The 23,352-nt window shown below is 34.0% G+C and overlaps 1 pseudogene; it reads right to left on the bottom strand.

Annotated features, from left to right (window-relative positions):
- Positions 1–8,913: 8,913 nt before the first annotated feature.
- LOC123200237 lies at positions 8,914–11,754 on the bottom strand (annotated as a pseudogene).
- Positions 11,755–23,352: the final 11,598 nt, after the last annotated feature.

Genomic DNA, 23,352 nt, shown 5'->3' with positions numbered 1-23,352 from the left:
GAGCTAATCAGCGTGTTTCACCTGCTTTTGAAACATTGGAGAATCCTCAAGCTTGATGAAGGTAGCCATTGTGGAGATAAAAATACAACTTCCTCTCTTAGATCAAGGAAAAGTAACGAAGTGGAGGCTTGGGTAGATCGAAACCGAATCGTGAGTCCTCTCGAGATAACAGGAACAAAATCATATGCAGGTTGGGCTAGTAAACATTGCCATGAACCGGGGCATACACTCACCAGAAGACAGAGTTATATTGCCCCCCGTCCTCGATAGTCGTCGTCCAGGTCATCCATCTAATAGAAATCGACGTCCATCGCAAGGAAAAATTGTTACACCGAGGATTTGCAGTCGTTGCCATGAACCGGGGCATACACGAACCCAATGTAAATCCCTAGCACCGGTCCCGAGCTCTGCCCCCCAGCGTTCACATACAAAAGGCAAAGGAACGAGATCTTGACATGCTTATACTCAATTTTGTTTGTTCTATGATTCTTCTTTGTTGTACTTCAGTTTTATGTAACCGATGTATTTTTATTATTGTTTCAAATGTGTAATTGTATTGTCATTTGATGTAATAAATTTAGTGTTTCGTATGAGTTATTTCAGTATTACTTTATTTTCTCTAATTGTTTCAAGTGTGTAAATGTTTGAGTAATCATACGTTTTTATTGTTTTTTCATGATAAAATTATTTAAAAAATGAAATCAAATACGATACACATCCATATATAACCACAAATAAAGTATATCATACACATATGCACATACAATAAATATATACATCTAAACATAGGAATAACGATAAATATACATCCGTGAGCTAATCGATACAGTGAAAATACAACTGCGCCGCTAATTGTCGATGCATAGAGGTAGACGACTCTCGAGGAAAAACGTAGCTCCGTGACAACGCCAAACACTCAAAAAATCGTAACATAAACACGCCACAGTCACCGGAGCCCAATCCCTGCTGAGGGACATCCGACGCTCGATGCAAAGTGAAGGGATCACGTCGTGGAGTCCTCCCAGAAGATACCCGAAACATGTCCTCTCAAATAGTCGTAGCTGATCTGGGTTCAATGTAGCAGTAATTCGAGATAATGCGGCACGCTGTGCACGACATATCGCCTCTGCTCGGAAGTGTCTGGACTCGTCGGGGATTCGTAGCTCGCTGTCAACCCGTCTTCTTTTGCGAGAAATATCCTGAAACAATGTAAAAAATTCGTTAGACATGCGTAAAAACAAATATGTAAACAAATGTATACGTGGAAAAAACATAAAAAGATGAAAAATATCAAATAATCAAAAAGGAAATGAGAAACTTTAAAAAACAAGATTTAACTGCCTGATAACAGTGAAATTCGAAAAAATGAAACTGAAATTTGAATTATACACGTTCAACTACCCTAGAATGTTAAGAAACGAAAAATCGATCGAAAATCTAGAAAATACGAGTTGATATATCCTGAAATGGTGAAATTCGAAAAAACAAAACTGAAATTCGAATTGTAAAAGTTGAAAAACCCTAGAATGGCAACAATCAAAAAATCCTTCGGAAATCTGAAAAATATGAGTCGATATATAGTAAAACGGTGAAATTCAAAAAAACGGAACTGAAATTCGAATTCTAAAAGTTGAAAAACCTTAGAATGGCAACAAACGAAAAATCCTTCAGAAATCTGAAAAATACGAGTTGATATATCGTAAAACGGTGAAATTCGAAAAAACGGAACTGAAATTCAAATTCTAAAAGTTGAAAAACCCTAGAATAGCAACAAACGAAAAATCCTTCGAAAATCTGAAAAATACGAGTCGATATCTCGTAAAACGGTGAAATACGAAAAAACGGAACTGAAATTCGAATTCTAAAAGTTGAAATACGCTAGAATAGCAACAATCGAAAAATCTTTCGGAAATCTGAAAAATACGAGTCGATATCTCGTAAAACGGTGAAATTCGAAAAAACAGAATTGAAATTCGAATTCTAAAAGTTGAAAAACCATAGAACAGAAAAAACGGATATAAAATTTGAAAACTACCCTATCAGAAACCCTAGATAAGAAAATTCTCAATTTACCCCCTCATGAAAATTCCTATTCTAAAAAGGTCCACTGTTATATGAAAAATTTCAGAAAAACCCGCTCTGTTTTAAGGAATCTCCCTGGCTTCCCAATATTTTAAAAAAGCTAAGTTACACCCCCAAAATTTGCTTAGAACGTGAGCGAACGCACTTGACGTGGGAAACATTGTTCCCACGTCGGACTGCCGATCACTTCGGCAGCCATTTTCGGCCAAAATTTGGTTGTTTCGGCCTCCGATTTCTACATAAATCAACTCTATACGTTGTATAACATAAAACCCCTCAATCAATTCAACCAAAACAACCAAAAATCATAACATTTTAAGCATTGTTCACATCGAAACCCTAAAATTTCAAATCGCAAATTCTCAAGCAAATCTCAATAATATGAGCAATAACTTGATTCAAACAAGATTACGGGAGATATACTAATCTTATTTGTCATTTTCGGTTGCCGGAAACCAAGAAAATCACCGGAATCTGGTCGAACGTGGGATGAACGTGGTGACGTGAGTTTTGGCTGTGTTTAACGTGAGAAATAAGAAAATATTGGCTGTGTTTATATACAGGGGCTGTTTCGTAATTTCGCCAAACTCACGTTTATGTGACCAATTTCAAAAAAACCCGATGTGGGCTAAGGACTTTCCCACGACACCCCAATACTTTAAAAAAGCTAATTTACCCCCCTAAAATCTGCTGAACGTGGGATGAAGTGCTTGACGTGGGAAACACTGTTCCCATGTCGGACTGCCGATCACTTCGACAACCATTTTCGGCCAAAATTTTGTTGTTTCAGCCTCCGATTTTCGCATAAATCAAATCTACACGTTGTATAACATAAAACCCCTCAATCAATTCAACCAAAACAACCAAAAATCATAACATTTTAAGCATTGTTCAATTTGAAACCCTAAAATTTCAAATCGCAAATTCTTAATCAAATCTCAATAATATGAGCAATAACTTGATTCAAACAATATTACGGGAGATATACTAATCTTATTTGCCATTTTCGGTTGTCGGAAACCAAGAAAATCGGTGGAAATCCGAATGAACGTGGGAGAGTTGGAAATTTTGAATTTTCTCTGAATTTAAACAGTAACATTAACGTGGGAAGGAACGAAATTTGCTGAGTTTATATATGGGGGCAGTTTCGTCATTTCACAAAACCTGGACATTTTTGCTTAAACCTAAATATTTTGGGTAATTTCGCTTAGACCCCCTTAATTTTGACTAATTTTTAAAATTTCCCTTTTTATAATCTCTCCTCTTGGCTTCTGAGGCTACTTTCGTGTTAATTCCGCCAGTAATGTCATGGTGATGTTATAACCAAGCGAAATTTAAACTAAATTATATAAGTCAAGAAACAAATTAATGATTTTTAATTGGTCCAAAGACCTATTCCCCTCCCAGGTTTGGCCCATTATCAAATTCTCATGCGGAAGATTTTAAAAATTTAAAAATTTATATTTTTATTAAAAATTTTTGTTGAAATTAAACCGTTATTTAACAAAAAAATTAAAAAAACTCAAATTTTATCTTATCTTATCTTTTTAGTTAAAAGAACTAACAATTTCCTCCTTGAGTTTTTTCTCTTCTCCAGCCACTTTCTCTATTCTAATTAACAGTCAACCCTTCCAACCTATCTTCTCACTCTAACCGCTTTGGAGATGTTGTTGACTAACAAAGAAATAGACGAAGACGATTCATCTCTGTCCATCCAAACGATACTTGGACGGATGAAAATGAATTGTCTTCATCTACTTGAAGACATCGTGTTTGTCTCTTTGTTTGACAAAGACAAATTGTCTTTGCCTTTTTCTTCAACCATCGATGACGTCTCCTGAGCGGTCAAAGTGGGAAGATGGGTGGGAAGGGTCGGCTGTCGGCTGGATCAAAGAAGTTGGTTAGAGAAGAGAAAACAAAAAAAACCTAAGGGAAAAGGTAACTTTTCAAATTTTGGGTGAGAAAAAATTGTTAGTTTTTTAAAATAAGGGGGGAAATGATATAATTTTAGTTTTTAAATTTTTTTTGTTGTTAAATAATAGTTTTACTCTGAACCATAATAAATAATTTTAACAAAAGTGTAGGTATATGAGTTTTTGAAATTTAATGATTTTAACAAAAGTGTAGGTAAAAATAAGTATTATGACTCTATTAGGTGTTAGATTATCCCATAGACATAACCATTCCACTAATCCCTCATGGGTACTTCAATTCCAAAGATGCAAGGTTTATTTTGTTAATGGCTTTCAGTTTCAAATTCAAGTTTGCAAAGTGAGAAAGATTTCAAAATTAGTAGTGAAATGAGTAATATTATATATATATATATATATATATATATATATATATATATATATATATATATATTTTGAGTACACATAATAAAAACATAAATAATGTGTTATCATATAATTGATTGTTACTTTATCCTTAATTTAAAATCATTCAATTATATGATCATCTATTTACATATTTTATGTATTTAAAGTATGTATATATATATATATATATATATATATATATATATATATATATATATATATATATATATATATAATATTTTTATAATAAAATATACATAAATTGAGGAAAAGTTAACCAAATTAATACCGAGGAAAAGTTAGTTTGTGATTTTTTTAAACTTAATTTAATGAAGATAATACTAATATATTAGTTTATGTATATAATAAACATGGAAAGATTGTTTGGATTGGGGTAAATCTTAGTAACACTTTTTAATACTAATATTATTTCATTTGATTTATTAAATAATAAAAAACCTCTGATGTTTTTTAATATTAAAATGATGTGATAAATAATATAAAAAATAATATAATTTTTATCTCAATTTAAGTATTAAAAAATTAGTGAAATGATTTTAATTTTGTTATAATATATTCTTATTAAAATTTTACAACAAAACTTATCCCATTTTCAATTAAAATATTATATAACCTAACTATCAAAATTAATTAATTTTATTATTCGATAATATAATAAATTAAAAAAATTAATTAATTTTATAATTTGATAACATGGAAAAAAAATTATAGTATATTATTAACATGAAGAATATTTTATAACATACACACAAAAAACAGTTAATTAATTTTAACTAAACACAATATTAATTTATGGCTAATAATCATTTAGGGATATTTAAATAAATAATATATTTTTATATTGATAAACACAATATTAATTTCAATAAAACTATTTGAATATATTTTTAATATATAAATTGATATACATTTATATATCATATTTTGATTTGATAATTTTAAAATAATCATAAAATAACATTTAATCATATGATAATACATATAAGTGTAGATTCATTTAAATTTTTAAAATAATTACGTATAACATTACTCTATTAATAAATACTTATTATTTTTTAAAATAATTTATTTTAATAATAATCTTTTCTTTTTAGTAATAAAAGTTTAAGTAATTTATATTAATATTAATAGTAATTTTTTTTTCAGTAATAAAAGTCATCAAAATCAAACGCATGTCAAAAGTAAATTGAATTTTTCTGCATGGCAAAACAAGATGGAAGTTACTTGGTTCTAACTAGAGCGTCTCCATACGCAAATTTAATACCATGTGTCGACGTGTCTTTGATTTAGAATTACCAAAAAATAATAACATTTAAGACCAAAGGACTATTTTCCACCCAAGTTTGAATACAAATATAAATACATATTCCTAAGGTTTGAATAATATAAACACCCACCTATAAAATAATTTCTGTTAAAATTTTTAATTAGGATAAAGATAAAATAATTTCTGTTAAAATTTTTAATTAGGATAAAGAGTAAAATATTCATTATAATAATAATATTTAAAAAATATATAACTTATTAGTTTTCCTCTAAAGTTTTAAAAAATAATAATTCAATTTTTATTTGAAATTTTTTAACTTAAAAAAAAGCACATTTTTTTCCCAAACCTATTTCATCTTTTTTTCATTTCAGTCACCCCCAAACTTTTGAAAACTTTAGTTTAACCCCCCATCCTAAACTTTAGATTACTCAAAAATCCAACAACCTCTCCCTCTGTCAACCAAGCCGGCGTCCACCTTTGCCTTTAGTGTGATGTACAGTAGCAGAGCTGAGATGAGGTCTCTTTGTTGAGATGAAGAGATTCCAGGTCTCTTCAATCAAAGAGATTCCAAATCTCTTCGGTGGAAGAGATTTGAGATCATTGGCTTCACTCGTGTACATCTTCGTTGTTGTTTGTGGCAAATCCAGGAGAAGAAATCATCAGCAGCGAGGGACAGAGAGGCAAGATCAGCTTCCAATAGCCGGAGATGGAAAAGAGAAACCCTAAGGGGAGAAAATGTGATTTTTCAAAATTTAACATAGAGGAAAATTGTTAATTTTTAAAACTAAAGGGGGAAAATAATATAAATGTAGTAGGGTTTAGGGTTTAGTGGTAAAATAATTATTTTGCCCTTATCTTTAACAAAAAAATTTAACTGAAATTAACTGATAAATGAGTGTTTGAATTTTTAAAATCCCGCAAGTATGTATTTGTATTTACATTAAAACTTAGGTGGGAAATATTCCTTTAGCCTTCTATTTAATTGACATGATATCAACTCTACCACAAGTTTATATGAGTAAATGTAACCATAAATCATCCTGAGCAATATAAATCGAATTAATTAGATTAATAATTCGAATGTGATTTCAGCTAATTTTACTCTGTATATATTTTTATAAATTATTTTTCGTGTTCGTTCTCTAAACACGTAGGCTTCACCTCTAAATGACTTCAAGTTCAAGTTGGGAAGAAGACCGACTTCTTGATCTTGGTCATATTATTCATTGTGGAAGAAAACAAACTAGTTATTATAATCAAGATAACGAAATATTCTTAAAGAAACTTCCTACCAATATCATAATTTTATTTTCTCGTAAGACGTATTCTAACATACGTTAGACTTTTTCATTGTTAATACTTTTAACGAAAGAAACTTTAACAAAATATAACAGTAAGACTTTTTCCATTAATAAAACACTTTAACAATAGTAACCTATTTTTAATGTTTTTTTTTCCATTGTTAGAAGGTTTTTTTTTTTTTGTACCTAACTCAATGAATACTGAAAATCTATTTTAAACTTGTATCAACCAATTATATACTAAATCAGGTAAATCAAAAGTTTAATTTTGATATATCGTCAGAAGAGATTTAAACTTATACTTATAGAGCTTTCTCGTTTGTCACTCAAGCTACCATTCGGTGGTGTGTTATATGTTTATTGACAGTTACTTTAGCATGGAGATGGAAATTTAATGAGAAGGGTATGATCAAATTAATCCTCTAATTAAATATGAGATGGGAAAATGGCTGATTCATTTAAAGGCTAATTAAAATGTAAAGAAATTGTCTTATATTGCATCAAGTGTGTTGTTTTATTGGTGAAAAGCTCTGAACAAAGAATGAATCATATGTTAGCATCGTTGACAAATAGCATGATTTTAATTCTTGGAAAATGATATGTGTACTGACTTCTTTAGTTTCTTGATCGGGAAGAAACCAATGGAGTGTTGTAGTGGATCGGACACGTAGATGACAAGGAAATACTTCCTATTATAAATCGACCCCCAGACGAACGAGAGGAAAATTAGTGAAGATGGTGTTGTTCTGATGTCACTCAAGATACAGAAGGTGGCAGATAAACTTGAGAATTTTCAATACAATCAGTTAATTCGAGATGACACAATACCAAAAAAATTAGGGTAGGATTAAGTTTTTTTATACAAATTTTTTTTCACATGAATTTGACACAATTTGAAATTAAATTGAATATCAACATTAAGGTTCGTACTAAACCAATTGGAATGTTTTTGATAAATGTTATTTTAATATAATTTATTAAATATAAATTATAGAAATATTAAAAGACAATTGTAACAATAGTTGAAATATTTACATATTACATATAACTGTATTTTTATATAATTGTAATTATTCATATTATTTTTTATTTGTATTTAAATATTTTAATTCATTGATAAGTGGGATAAATATGATTTGATTAGTCAAATTATTGACGTACTTTAAATGTTTTAGTATGAAATTTTTAGATCAATTATTAACAAGACAAAATTTTATTTTGTATATTTTATTAATAGCAGGTTAAACTAATTTGATAAAAAAATTAAAACAGTAAAAACACTTTGGAAAGTAAAAATAATAGATTTTGTGGTTAAGGGATTACATTTTTAAATTATTAATTGTTGATTTTATTTATAGATAACTTATGATCTACTGTGATAGTAGAACAACTGTGCTTTTCACTAAAAATTACAAGAGTACTAGTTTATCAAGACACATGAAAAAGAATTATGTTACGGTTATGAGTCTCATAAAAATGAAACATTATGACAAAATACATATATACAATTTAAGTCTCTAACCAGAGCATTAAGACTTGTAGTTTTTAAAGTTTTGTTAAAAATATGAGAATATTTAGGGTCTGTTGATATCTAAGGGTAATGCGAGTTTTATAATTTGTTGACTTAGTGACAGTTTTTTTATATTTAAGTTAACATTTTTTTTTTTATGATGATCTTATAGATATACTCATTTGTAGACAACAAATGATCTCATCAGACAACATTAATTTGAGTATTAAGATTTATTCTTTTTATAATGAGATCCAATAATTTATTATATATTAGATAAGTTTTCTCTTAGAATAATTTTACTATTTGAAAACCAACATTCAAGAAAGTTGAGAAGACCCATCACTCTAACACTAATAATTTCAAAAGTTTTATGAATTCAAACAACATGACATTTCAAGTATTCCTATAACCTTAAACTAATCCTGTTATTTTATAACACATAACTAAACCCTCTAGGTTGATTGGTTTTAATTGTTCATCTTGATGAAATCTTACGTAAACTTCCCATCTCCCGTCTCTCCAATAGGTTGAATTCACTTTAGGAATGTGTGCAACTCTCCAATAATCTTCACCCCCTTCATCTCGACGAATCGTCTTCAGCAATTTATGTGGCAAGTCAAAAAACTCTAGCATTTTCAACTGGCTCAGATGCTCAATTCCCAGCGGCACCTTCTGCAACGACTTACACCACTGAATTCTAAGCGTTTCAATGCACGGCATTGCTCCCTCCTGTATTTCCACAAATCTCAGCCCTTCAAACTTGTACAAACCTAGTAGCTTCAGCTTCTTGAACCCACCAGCCATGAAGCAGAGCATGTCTCCATCGTATACTTGAGAAGTTCGAGATGAACAAGATTTGGAAGATCATGCAGACACACCAGCGGATCTTCCTTCAATCTACTCCATCTTAGTTCAATTCTCACCAAGTTGTGAACATAAGTTATCCATTAGGGTAAACTCTCCAACCGTCCTACCAAGTAGATTCTTTGAAGGAGCCGAGGTGGATGCTGAAGATGCTGAAGATCAATAATCTCGCTTTCTTCTGTTGAAGTTATCGATAAAGAGCGAAGGTTTGTCAGATGTTCAATAGACGAACACAACATTTTCCCATCTTGTTTTCTCAACTTTATAATTCCGAGTCTTTTAAGCTGAGTTAATTTGCCAAGCTCTTGTAGTGTCCCAACATGGTTTGCCTCGATAAAGCTGAGTTTCTGTAAAGACTGAAGAACACCAATCTTCTCTAAACTTTGAAGCCATATTTAAAACAAGTAAAAGTCTCACATTCATATCGGTAAACCATGAGATGACGAAGCTTTTTGAGGTTGAGTATCTCTGATGGCAATTCAGTGACATAGGCATATTTAAGATCTAAAGTCTCCGGGTTCTGAAGCTTCCCTATGTATCTTGGAATCGTTTTCACCTTGGTGTCCCTCAAGCTCAGGTACTTCAAATAATACAAGTTTACAACTTCAATGGGAAATTTTGTGACTGGTGTACCTCGCATCTCCAGGACGCCAAGAAGCTTGAACCCACTTGGAAAAAGTGCGTGCAGGCATGGCTTTTCATCTATCCCAAACATGAACAGAGAGCGCAACTGAGAAGCATTGACAAACCTGTTTTGCTGAACATTTTGCAGTGTATTGTGAACTGATAATCGTCGAACTTTATCTGGCCATAGTGCGTTCTGATTCGTGTGTTCTTTAGCTATGGCTGCAATGTTGTGCTCTCTGGACTTTGTTTTAATGATTTCCCTCAGAAAGTCGTGGATTCTACAGGCCTTGACTCTTCCATCGCTTGTTGTTCCAGCCACTTGCATCAGGCTTCTGTTCAAGAGCTCGCTGAGGTACTCCTGCGCAACTTCTTCCACTGTCTTTCCTTCTTTCGCTTCAACAAATCCTTCTGCCGTCCACAACCAAACCAGTCTCACTGGTTCGATTAAATGATTCTCCGGAAAGATGCTCAAGTAAAGAAAACATGCTTTCAAATGGCATGGCAAATCATTGAGGCTGAGTGAAGGCACTTTCTTCAAATTCTGGAGTTTGTCATTGCCTTCAATCTCAGCACCAAGACTCCGATGAACCATTTCCCATTCATCAATCCTTCGCCTATCTTTCGCAGCCAAAACCCCACCAATCGCCACTATGGCAAGAGGAAGTCCTTCACATTTCTTCAAAATACACCTACAAATTCCCTCCAGGTGTGGAGGACAAGCTTTTCCATTGAAGGTTTTGGCGCATAAAAGAATCCAGGACTCTTCAGGAGGCAATGGCTACAAATTATAGACCCAACCTTCGGATTCCAACCGAGAAGTGAAGGCTAAATCAACTTTACGCGTAGTGAGCATCACTCGGCTGCCACAATTGTCGGTGGGCAAAGCATATTTCACCGCATCCCAATCATTTATATGCCACACATCATCAAGAACAATCAAATACCTCCTTTCCTGAAGAAAATCCTTCATTATTTTCTTCAACCCATCACTACTCATCGTCTCCACAGCCTTCGGAACCGATTTCCTAATTGCTTGAAAAAGCTGCGTAAGCATATCTTTAAGAAGCTCCTCCATCTTGAAGCTTCTTGAAACAGTGATCCAAGCACGGATAGTGAAGTGTTTCTTAACTTGTCTATCATCGTAGACTTGTTTCGCAGAGTTGTCTTTCCCATTCCTCCCATCCCCGCCAGAGAAACCACTTGACGGCCTAAGCTACCGCCCACTAGCAACTCAGCCACCTTCTCTTTAGGCCCATCAATGCCAACCAAGTCAGTCTCGTCCAAAAGAAGAGCGTCCTCATGACGGTCATTCCATGAATTCGCCGAACTCGAACCAGCCTGTTCAGCTGCTCGGAATTTTTTACGGAGTCTGAGGTGTCCCTCGTAAATACTTTTGATTCTTGAGTTGATGCCTTGGATTTCATACGCTATTCGATAACGAGCCTTCATGTTCTTGACACAACACGAAAGCTTGTGAAGAAAGCCGTAGAAACCATCGCCGTGGTTGTGAGTAAGAAGGAGAGTGAACTCGTCTAAAACATCTTCGATATCGTGAGCTACATCTCTGATTTGCTTCACCCAAATTTTGACTTCTTCGTCGGTTTCTTCTAAACAATCGGCGCTTCTCAAGAACACCTTCATGCGCTCCAGTTCTGTTCTCACGTAAACAACTTCTTCACGAACACCGTTCATCATTTGCACTTCGTTTGAGAAGAATGGTGTAAGCTTATCGAGTACAAACTTCACGGCGGTTTCTGCCATGAGAAGTGGCAGTAAAAGTATCTGTAAATTGTTGTTTCAAAGAAGAAATACAAGAAAAGTGGATGCAAATTAAGGTTTGAAAGAAGAAATACTACTAAAAGTAGCTGTAGTTTGTGGTTTCAAAGAAGAAAGAAATTGAACTAATCAAGGGGGAAGTTATTTCTAGGATTTATATAATTGCTCATCCTCGCTTCTGAGGCTACTTTTGTTAACTCCGCCAGTAACGTCATGGTGATGTTACAACCAAGCGAAATTTAAACTAAATTATATAAGTCAAGAAAAATATTAATGATTTTAATTGGCCAAAAGACTTATTCTCACTCAAGTTTTGGTCATTTTATGTTTCAAAAACTTAAATATTTATCATTTTAATAAAATTCTTTATTAGAGTTAAAGTAAATCTTGTCATTTAACTTTAAAAAAATTTAAAAAACTAAAATTTTATTTTATTTCTGTTACGTGCATGGAGTGCATGGGGCCATGCACACTCCTTATTCCTTTATTTATTATTTTACTGTTTCGCTTTTACTCTGTTTTGTTTTTACTTCCTGCAACTGTTTTGTTTCCAGCAACTTCTTATCTGTTGCTCCAATAAACCATCCAGAATGAGTCTGCAGTGCACGATAGTTACGTCCTGGTCTTTAGGAAGATCGTTGCAACGCTTTAGCTAGCACAATAGCTTAGGTCTTTAACGTTATCATTTCCCTGCTTTTTCTCCATATGTAAGCCTATTTAAGGCGCTCGTTAATGGCAATAAAAATCATCCAGAAAATATTCCAATATCTGACTGTTGCTCATAGCAATTAGTTTTTATAGTCTCATTCACAATTCATCGTCAAGATAGCTCGACGAGGACGAGCCAGGAATTCGGGTCAAGGCCGCACAACCGATCGGGATCGTAACATTCTGGTATCAGAGCCAGAGATGGCCGACGACCAACGGATACAACGCATAGAACAGCAACTTGAAGGCCACCGTCAGTAGATGGAAAGCTTAAGCTCTGGCCAGGAGAGGATGCTGCGACACATGGAGGAAAGAATGATGCAGCAATTGGCAGAGATGTTTCAGACTTTGCACAACAAGGGAGAATCATCAACCAATAAACCACAATCAACCCATAAAGGTCCGAATGGCGAAGGAACCAGTCGTGGAGTTGCACCCAAACTAGCAAAGCTAGACTTCCCTCGATACAACGGTCTCGATGATCTGACGACATGGATTTGTAGAGTTGAGCAATTTTTTGAATTTCAAGAAACCTCACCAGAGGATCAAGTGCGCTTAGCTGCGTATCATTTGGAGGGGGACACCCAACTTTGGTTCCAAAGACAAAGGCAATGGAACCCCAACGTGACATGGGAAGAACTACAACAGAGGTTACTAGAAAGATATGGCATTTCCCGATTCGAAAACCATTTTGCTGACCTTTGTAAGCTTAAACAAGTCGAATCTGTGCGAGATTATCAAACTCAATTTGATAAGTTACTGGCCAAGTCTGGAAAGCTCACAAATGCACAGGAGGTGGGTTGCTTCCTTAGTGGCCTTAAAGAAAATCTCCGGGCTGATGTACAAGCTCAAAGACTTGCCACTCTTAATGATGCAATAGGACTTGCTAAAGTATTTGAAAGCCGGGCCCCATGAGTTGGTGAAACAAAAACCAATTCAACTTCTCCAAGCCCACGAAGAAACGCTTTTGACAACTCCAGGAGAGATTCCAAGCCATGGATGCCATCTGTAGCTGGTGCAACTCCAGCAGTTAGGCGTTTCTCTCAAGCCGAGCTTCAACAACGATGTCAAAAAGGGTTGTGTTTTCACTGCGACGAGAAGTTTATGGCAAACCATGAGTGCAAAAAATTATTTCTCATTGAGCTAGAGCAAGAAGCAGACGTCGACGAAGAAGATTTTGCCGACAATAATGACAACGAACCAGAACCATTGGAGATTTCCCTTAATGCATTGGCTGGGGTACCTACACCTCAAACTATGCGGATTCAAGCTCGACTAGGAGGTACTTGACTCCACGTCTTGGTTGATTCGGGGTCCACCCATAACTTCCTCCAGGAAAGGTTTGCATACCTCAGAAAAATTCCAATTAAACCAGGACCAAAGATGCGAGTTACTGTGGCAAATGGGGAAAAACTAGAAAGCCAAAGACTATGTAAACAGGTTGAACTTTTTCTTCACAATTCCCTTTTTTGAATTGATTTTTTCTTGTTACCTCTTGAAGGTTGCGACGTTGTTCTAGGCGCCCAATGGCTCCAAACATTAGGACCCATCACATGGGATTTTAAAACCATGGAGATGAAGTTCTCTCATCAAGGGAAAACCATCAAGCTAAGTGGGGAAGGCGCTCTAGAAGCTTTATTGGTAAAAGAAAAAGCTATTAACCGGGTCCTTCAACATGGTAATGGAAAAGGGGCACTACTCTAGATTTATGCAACGCAGAAGGTACCTGAGTCTCACAATGAACCTGAAGAGTGGGCTTATCTTCAACAGGAATTCTCTGAAGTTTTTCAACCTCTCGAAGGTCTTCCACCAAGCCGTAAGCATGATCACCAAATTCCTCTTCAACCAGGAAGTGGACCAGTAAGTGTTCGACCATTCCGTTATCCTTATTTCCAGAAGCAAGAGATCGAAAGATTGGTGTCTGAAATGCTCAATCAAGGATTCATTCGACCCAGTCGAAGCCTTTTTTCTTCACCGGTACTTCTAGTAAAAAAAAGTGATAGAACGTGGCGATTTTGTGTGGATTATCGAGCTCTCAACAAGCAAACTATCAAAGATAAATTCCCTATACCAGTGATCGAAGAACTTTTAGATGAATTGAATGAGGCAAAATGGTTTACCAAGCTCGACTTGCGATCGGGATATCATCAGATACGAATGTACCCTGACGACATTCCAAAGACTGCATTCCGTACACACCATGGACATTTTGAATTTTTGGTAATGCCTTTTGGTCTATCTAATGCTCCCTCTACCTTTCAATCGCTCATGAATGACATTTTCCAACCTTATCTGAGAAAATTTATTTTAGTATTTTTCGATAATATATTAGTTTATAGTCGTTGTTGGGCTGATCATTTGGAGCATGTTCGAATTGTTTTTTCAATTTTAAGACATCACCAATTGGTTGTAAAAGAGGAAAAATGCAGATTTGCTCAAAGGCAGGTACATTACCTTGGGCATATTATTAATGAGCAAGGTGTAACATCCCTCCCTAGAAGTACTATCCATCGAAGGAGAAATGTTACGAATTAATATTCGTAGCATCTATTTTTTTTTTTTTTTAAATACTTTAAAATAAATGCATCATTAAAAGTGTTTAGAAAGTATTCCAAGAAAACTGAAAATCTGGAAGCGAACAAAAGATGTATATACTCATATGAAAACTCATCTGAAAGCATCTGAAAATAAGGAGTAATCATATGCAACTGTACCATAATCTCAAAAAGTCAAAAGTCGATAAAAACATGCCACTGTATGCATGTAATATAAACCAGAGATAACCTGCTCCAGCTGGATCTATCTACGCTGACCTGACCCTGTCTCGCAGCTACCTCGATCACCTGTACCTGCAATCAGGAAAGAAAAGGGAGTGAGTGATAAGAACACTCAGTAAGAGAAAAATTAAGTAAACTATCCTTTTTTCCTGTTCTAACTCACTTTTGGGACTCAACCTCACATCCTAACCTCTATAAGAGATTGAGGGGGTAATTTAATTCACTATTTACTATTTAGGTCATACTTTGTCCCATCTGGTATCTATTTAATACTGTCTGGAAGCTAACTATAGGGATTTGACACTTTTCTAAGCTCAAGCTCTTTTTCTTTCACTACACTATTTCTGAATCTGAATTGAGCTCTACTGCGAGCAGACCCTACTAGGGGTCTATGTCCTACTACGGACGTGTCCTACTGCGGACGTGCCCTACTACGGGCGGTGTAGTGTAAAGTGCCCCCTCATAATTTATAGCATGCATGCGAGTCTTATATCTTACTAATTTCGCTTCCATCTAAATTTATTCATAACTCACCAGACATTACTCTTGGGACGACCCTTGAATCTTGAGTCCCAACCTTTTCTTACTTTTATTTCTTTTCTTTTTCTCTTATTTCTTTTTTTTCCTTTCCTTTCCTTTCCTTTCTTTTCTTTTCCTTTCATTTCCTTTCCTTTCTTTTCTTTTCCTTTCCTTTCTTTTCTTTCTTTTCTTTCTTTTTTCCTTTCCAAACTGTGAAAAACTGTTCACAGCCCTGTTCATTTGACAGGGCAGCCTTCTTTTTCATACAATTTCACAGTCCAAAAGGTTCCTAATTCATACAAGCTATATATCGTTGAAAAGCGGATTCAAATGACTTTCTAACAAGCTATAATAGCACTCATAATTCATTCAATCAGGCAGTCAAAACAGCAGATAAATTCAGTGGCAAAAACTGCTTCCCCTGTTTATTTGATAAAGCAGTCCTTGTGTTTCATGCAATATTTAACAATTCACATGATCCCCAATTCATACAAGCTATATATCATTGGAAAGAGGATTCAAAGAGATTTCCAACGAGATATAATAGCACTCATAATTCCATATATAAGGCAGTCAAAACGTGCGATAAACTCAGTGACAAAACTGCCTCCTCTATTTATTTAGTAAAACAGTCCTTTCGGTTTATACAATATTTAACAGTCCAAATGATCTCTAATTCATACAAACCATATATCATTGGAAAGAGGATTCAAAGAGCGTTCCAACAAGATATAATAGCACTCATAATTCTATATATAAGGCAGTCAAAACGTGAGATAAACTCAGTGACAAAACTGCCTCCTCTGTTTATTTAGTAAAACAGTCCTTTTGGTTTATACAATCTTTAACAATCCAAATGATCTCTAATTCATACAAGCTATATATCATTGGAAAGAGGATTCAAAGAGATTTCTAAAAAGATATAATAGCACTCATAATTCATCAGATAAGGCAGCCAAAACATGGGACGAACTCAGTGGCAAAAACTGTAAATATTATGCAACTTTCTGTCATAAACAAAATCACATACATAGACATCCCAAATGGCAAAACAATATTCCTCAACATCAAAATCAACATTTATAACCTAGATCTAAGGAACCAAAAGCTTAAAACATGTCACATATCAAGGATGATATCCCTTACCTTGTTTCAAGCCAAATCTTTGTAAGTTGGCTTCCTTCTCCTTGTTTTGTTTCCTTTATCACCAAGATCACTTTAAATCAATACCAAAACACACTAACACATTCACATAACATGCATATAAACATAGATGAAAGGAGAAGGAAGGAGATCTTTGGTTACCAAAGTTTCCAAGTGCTTCATTTTCTTTTCTTTTCTTTCTTCTCTTCCAAACTCCTTCCAATCCTTCCTTATTTTCTTCAAGAAAACAAAGAAAAGTATGAAGAATGGTGGCTGCTGGAGGCTGCTGGAATATGGATGAAAATGATGAAAAGTCTTGGTTTTGCCTTTTGTTTTTCCCCCTTGATCTTATCTCCTTCTCTTTTTCTTTTCCCCTTTTTGACTTTTTGCATATATATATATATATGTATATAAAAAAACACACCCATACATATATATATTTAAAATGAGAAAAATCTCAAAACAGGGTCAAAAGACATAATTGCCTCTGAAATATACCTGAAGGTATTACACAAGGGGTGAAGGCGGATCCAGAAAAAATTGTTGCCATGACAAGTTGGCCCAAACCGAAGACCATCAAGGAATTGAGAGGGTTTCTTGGATTGACCGGGTACTATCGAAGGTTTATAACAGCTTATGGAATTATTGCTCGACCTCTCACTAATTTGCTAAAGAAGAACGCTTTCAAATGGAGCCAAGAAGCCAATGAAGCCTTTAACCAACTCAAGGAGGCTATGACCAAAGCTCCTGTACTGGCCTTACCTGACTTTTCTAGTCCTTTCATCATTGAATGCGATGCATCTGGAGTTGGTGTGGGAGCTGTTCTTTCCCAGAATCAGTGTCCTATTGCATATTTTAGCACTACACTTAAAGGAAAAAATCTTTCCCTTTCCACCTATGAGAAAGAACTACTGGCTTTGGTGCTTGCAGTCCAAAGATGGCGACCTTATCTATTAGGAAGACCCTTCATTGTGAAAACTGATCAGCGAAGTCTCAAGTATTTATGGGAGCAATGCATTGCTACTGAAGCTCAACAAAAATGGCTTGTGAAGCTCCTTGGTTATGACTTCTCCATTGAGTACCGACAAGGTAAAACCAACATAGCCGTCGATGCATTATCTCGACGAAGTCCAACATTGGAAGCAATGGCCTTTTCCACACCATTGCCCAAGTGGCTAGAACCTATACAAGAGGAGAATCAAAACCACCATGACCTTCAAAGGCTTCATTAGCTTGTACAAACAAATGAAGCAGTGGGGCCCTGGCTCATTCAACATGGGATTATTTTTTTTAAACAAAGAATTTTTCTACCCAATGACTCCACCTTGATACCTGTCATCCTGTCAGAAGTACACGGCAGTAGTCATGAGGGTTATTTCAAAACCTTACAATGCCTCAAGGTCGTCTTCTACTGGAAAAAAATGAAAGATAGTATTCGCCAATTCATTCGAGAATGTGACATTTGCCAAAGACACAAGACTGACTTACAAGGACCTATTGGACTTTTACAACCACTACCAATCCCTACTCAAGTGTGGACCGACATCTCCATGGACTTCGTTGACGGCCTACCTTCCTCTAAGGGAAAAACAACTCTTCTTGTGGTTGTTGATCATCTCTCTAAGTATGCTCATTTCATTCCAATATCCCATCCATACACCGCCCCATCAGTCGCCCACATCTTCTTTGAAAATATTTTCAAGCTCCACAGATTACCTCAATCCATAGTTTGTGATCGGGATCCCACATTTACCAATGCGTTTTGGAAGAAATTATTTAATCTACAAGGCACTCATTTTAATTTCAGCTCATCCTACCACCCCCAAACCGATGGCCAAACGGAAGTGGTCAATCAAACTATTGAAATGTATTTACGTTGTTTCACCAGCTCCAAACCCAAAGAATGGACCACGTGGCTTGCTTGGGCTGAATACTGTTATAATACCAGTGTTCATTCAGCCACCCAAAAGACTCCTTTTGAGATTGTCTATGGCAGAACACTACTGAGCTTGCTCTCATATGTTCCAGGTACAGCAAAAGTGCAAGCCGTAGAAGACACTTTACTACAACGGGATGCAGTCATTAAAGAGCTTTGAACACGATTACAGTAGGCTCAAAATCGAATGAAGCAGGTCTACGATCGGAGCCATGTAGAACGATCGTTTGAAGTTGGCGACTGGGTATATTTACGCTTTCAACAGCATCGACAAGTCACGGTCTCCAAACGAAGCTCACATAAACTTGCTGCTCGCTTCTACGGTCCTTTCAAGGTGATAGGCAAGGTTGGCAAAGTCACCTACAAACTGGAGCTCCCTCCTTCTAGCCGTGTACACCCAATTTTTCATATCTCACTATTAAAGAAGAAAGTTGGCGCAGTTGATCACGTCACTACCACGTTACCCAAGTCAGAGCAAGACCAGCTAGAGATTTCCAAACATCCTGAGTCGATTTTGAGGAGACGTGGTAGGGGTCGAAGACTGGAATATTTAGTTCAGTGGGCTGGAACGACACCTTCGGAAGCAAGCTGGGTTAGTGCAAGTCAGTTTCAGGCAGACTTTCCTGACTTTCATAATCCTTGAGGCCAAGGATGGTTTAAAGGGCGGGAGAGTGTTACGTGCATGGAGTGCATGGGGCCGTGCACACTCCTTATCCCTTTATTTATTATTTTACTGTTTCGCTTTTACTTTGTTTTGTTTTTACTTCCAACAACTGTTTTGTTTCCAGCAACTTCTTATCTGTTGCTCCAATAAACCGTCCAGAACGAGTCTGCAGTGCACGATAGTTACGTCCTGGTCTTTAGGAAGATCGTTGCAACGCTTTAGCTAGCACGATAGCTTAGGTCTTTAACGTTATCATTTCCCTGCTTTTTCTCCATATGTAAGCCTATTTAAGGCGCTCGTTAATGGCAATAAAAATCATCCAGAAAATATTCCAATATCTGATTGTTACTCATAGCAATTAGTTTTTATAGTCTCATTCACAATTCATTGTCAAGATAGCTCGACGAGGACAAGCCAGGAATTCGGGTCAAGGCCGCACAACCGATCGGGATCGTAACAATTTCCTTCCTTTATTTAAAAAACTAACAATTTTCTCTTATCTTAGGTTTAAAAAGTTTTCTTTTCTCTGGAGGGCTTTTTTTCTTTTTTTCAGCCATCTTCTCCATTCCAATTAACAGCTGACACTTGCCACCCATCTTCCCATTTCAATCGCTTAGGAGATGTCATCGGCGATCGAAGAAATGGATAAAGATAATTCGTCTTCATTCATCCAAACGACATTCAAATTGATAAAGACGAATCGTCTTCGTCCACCTGAAGACATCATCTTTGTCTTTGCATCAGATAAAGACAATTCATCTTTGTTCATTTCTTCAACCACTAACGATGTCTCCTGAGCGATCCAAATGGGAAGATGAGTTGAGGAGGCTGGCTGTCAACTGGAATAGAGAAAGTGACTAGAGAAGAGAGAAAAAACCCTAGAGGAAAAATTAACTTTTCAAACTTTGGATAAGAAAAAATTGTTAGTTTTTTAAACCAAAGAGGAAATGAGATAAATTTTAGTTTTTTTTAATATTTTTTATTAAATAACAGTTTTATTTTGAACCTTGACAAAAAATATTTATAAAAGTGTGAGTATTTAAGTTTTTGAAATTTAAGAGATGGGAGTTTCAAAATGGACCTAACCTTGGGTGGCAATGAGTCTTTTGGCCTTTTTAATTTATGTGTTGTGACTCTATTAGGTGTTGGAGTATCCCATAGACATAACCATTCCCCTAATCCCTCATGGGTACTTCAATTCCAAAGATGCAAGGTTTATTTTGTCAATGGCTTTCAGTTTCAAATGCAAGTTTGCAAAGCGAGAAAGATTTCAGAATTAGTAATGAAATGAGCAATATTATGTATGTATATTTTGAGTACATATAATAAAAACATAGATGATGTGTCATCGTGTAATTGGGTGTTACTTTATTTTTAATTTAAAATGCTCAATCACATGATGATATATCATTTATTTATCTATTTTATGTATTTAAAATATGTACTTATAATTTTATTATAATAAAATATGCATAAATTGAGGGTGATTAATGTGCTCTCTGTTCATATAAATGTGTGTAAAGAAAACTTAACAAAATAATATAAAGGAAAAGTTAGTTTGTGATTTTTTAAAATTTAATTTAATGAAGATAATACTACAAAATAATATTAGCTTATGTATATAATAAACATGGAAATATCGTGTGGCTGGGGTTAAATCTTAGTAATATATTTTTAAATATTAGTATTATTTTATTTGATTTATCAAATAATAAAAAAATTCTGATACTTTTTTAATACTAAAATGATGTAACAAATAATATAAAGAATAAAATAATTTTTATTTTCCTTTAGGTATTAAAAGATTTGTAAAATACTCAAAATTTTGTTGCAATGTACCCTTACTAAAATTTTAGAGAAAAACTTATCCCATTTTCAATTAAAATAATATATAATCTAACTACCAAAATTAATTAATTTTATTATTTGATAATATAATAAATTAAAAAGTTTAATTAATTAATTTTATAATTTGATAACATGACAAAAAAAATCATAGTGTAATATTAACATGGAGAATATTTTATAACATACACACAAAAAAATATTAACCGAAAACATTAATTTTAATTAAACACAATATTAATTTATAATAAATAATCTTTTAAGGATATTTAAATAAATAATATATCAGTACTTTTATATTGATAAACTCAAAATTAATTTTAATAAAATTATATGTACTTATTTTTAATATATAAATTTATCTGTGTTATATTTTGATTAAATAATTTTAAAATAATGATAAAATAATATCCAGTTATATAATAACATACATAATATTATTTTAAAATAAATACATACAATATTACTTTATTAATTTATGCCTATTACTCTTTACAATAATCTATATTAATCGTAATTTTTTTATTTTTAGTAATAAAAATTTACAATAATCAAAACACATAAGATTCACCTGTAAATTACTTAAAGTTGGGAGGTAGACTGACTACTTGATCATATTCTGCATTGTGAAAGAAAACAAACTGGTTATTATAATGAAGATAGCGAAATATTCTTGAGAAAATTCCTACTAATATCATAATTTTATTTTCTTTTAAGACATATTCTAATATATGTCAGACTTTTTCATTGTTAATAATTTTAATAAAAGAAACTTTAATAACAGCTGACAACGAGATTTTTTCTGTTGATAAAAAACTTTAATAATAAAAACCTACTTTTAATGGCCTTTTTTCCCTTCTTAAAAAGTTATGTTTTTTATACCTAACTCAACAAATACTGAAAATCTATTTTAAACTTGTATCAACCAATTATATAATGAATAAAATAAGTTAAGAATTTGATTTTGATATATTATCAAAAAATATTTGAATCCATACTTATAGAATCTTCTCGTTTGTTATTCAAACTACTATTTAATGTTGCGTTATATGTTTACTTACATTTATTTTAGCATGGAGATGGAAATTTAATAAGAAGAGTATGATGAAATTAATCCTCTAATTAAATATGAGATGGGAAAATGACTGACTCCACTTGGAGGCTAATTAAAACGCAAAGAAATTGTCCTATACTGCGTCAAGTGTGTTGTTTTATTGGTGAAAGGCTCTGAACAAAGAATGAATCATGTGTTAACATCGTTGACAAATAGCATGATTTCAATTCTTGGAAAATGATATCGTACTGACTTCTTAGTTTCTTGGTCAGGAAGAAACCAAATGGAGCGCCCCAGTTCTGTTCTAAAGTAAACAACTTCTTCACGACCACCGTTCATCATATGCACTTCGTTTGAGAAGAATGGTGTAAGCTTATTGAGTACAAACTTCACGGCGGTTTCTGCTATGAGAAGTGGCAGTAAAGTATCTGTAAATTGTTGTTTTCAAAGAAGAAATACAAGAAAAGTGGATGCAAATTAAGGTTTCAAAGAAGAAATACAACAAAAGTAGCTGTAGTTTGTGGTTTTGAATGAAGAAAGAAATTGAACTAATCAAGGGGGACTTCTTTCGTGTTAATTCCGCCAGTAATGTCATGGTGATGCTACAACCAAGCGAAATTTAAACTAAATTATATAAGTCAAGAAAATAATAAACGATTTTAATTGGCCAAAAGAATTATTCTCACGCAAGTTTTGGTCATTTTATGGAGGCCCAAAGACTTATTCCCACTCAAGATATAGTGAAATCTCAAATTCCTAATTTTTAATTTTCAAAAACCCTAGTATTCACTCATGATTTAGAAAACTAACAATTTTTGACCCAAAATTAAGTTAGGGTTAAAGGCAAAATCATCATTTAATAATAATATTTAAAGTTTATTTCATTTTACCCTCTTAATTTAAAAACTAACAGTTTTATCCTAAAATTAAGTTTTGA

The sequence above is a fragment of the Mangifera indica genome, chromosome 17, assembly GCF_011075055.1.
Source record: "Mangifera indica cultivar Alphonso chromosome 17, CATAS_Mindica_2.1, whole genome shotgun sequence".
Taxonomy (NCBI): domain Eukaryota; kingdom Viridiplantae; phylum Streptophyta; class Magnoliopsida; order Sapindales; family Anacardiaceae; genus Mangifera; species Mangifera indica.
This window is presented reverse-complemented; position numbering and strand designations above follow the sequence as displayed.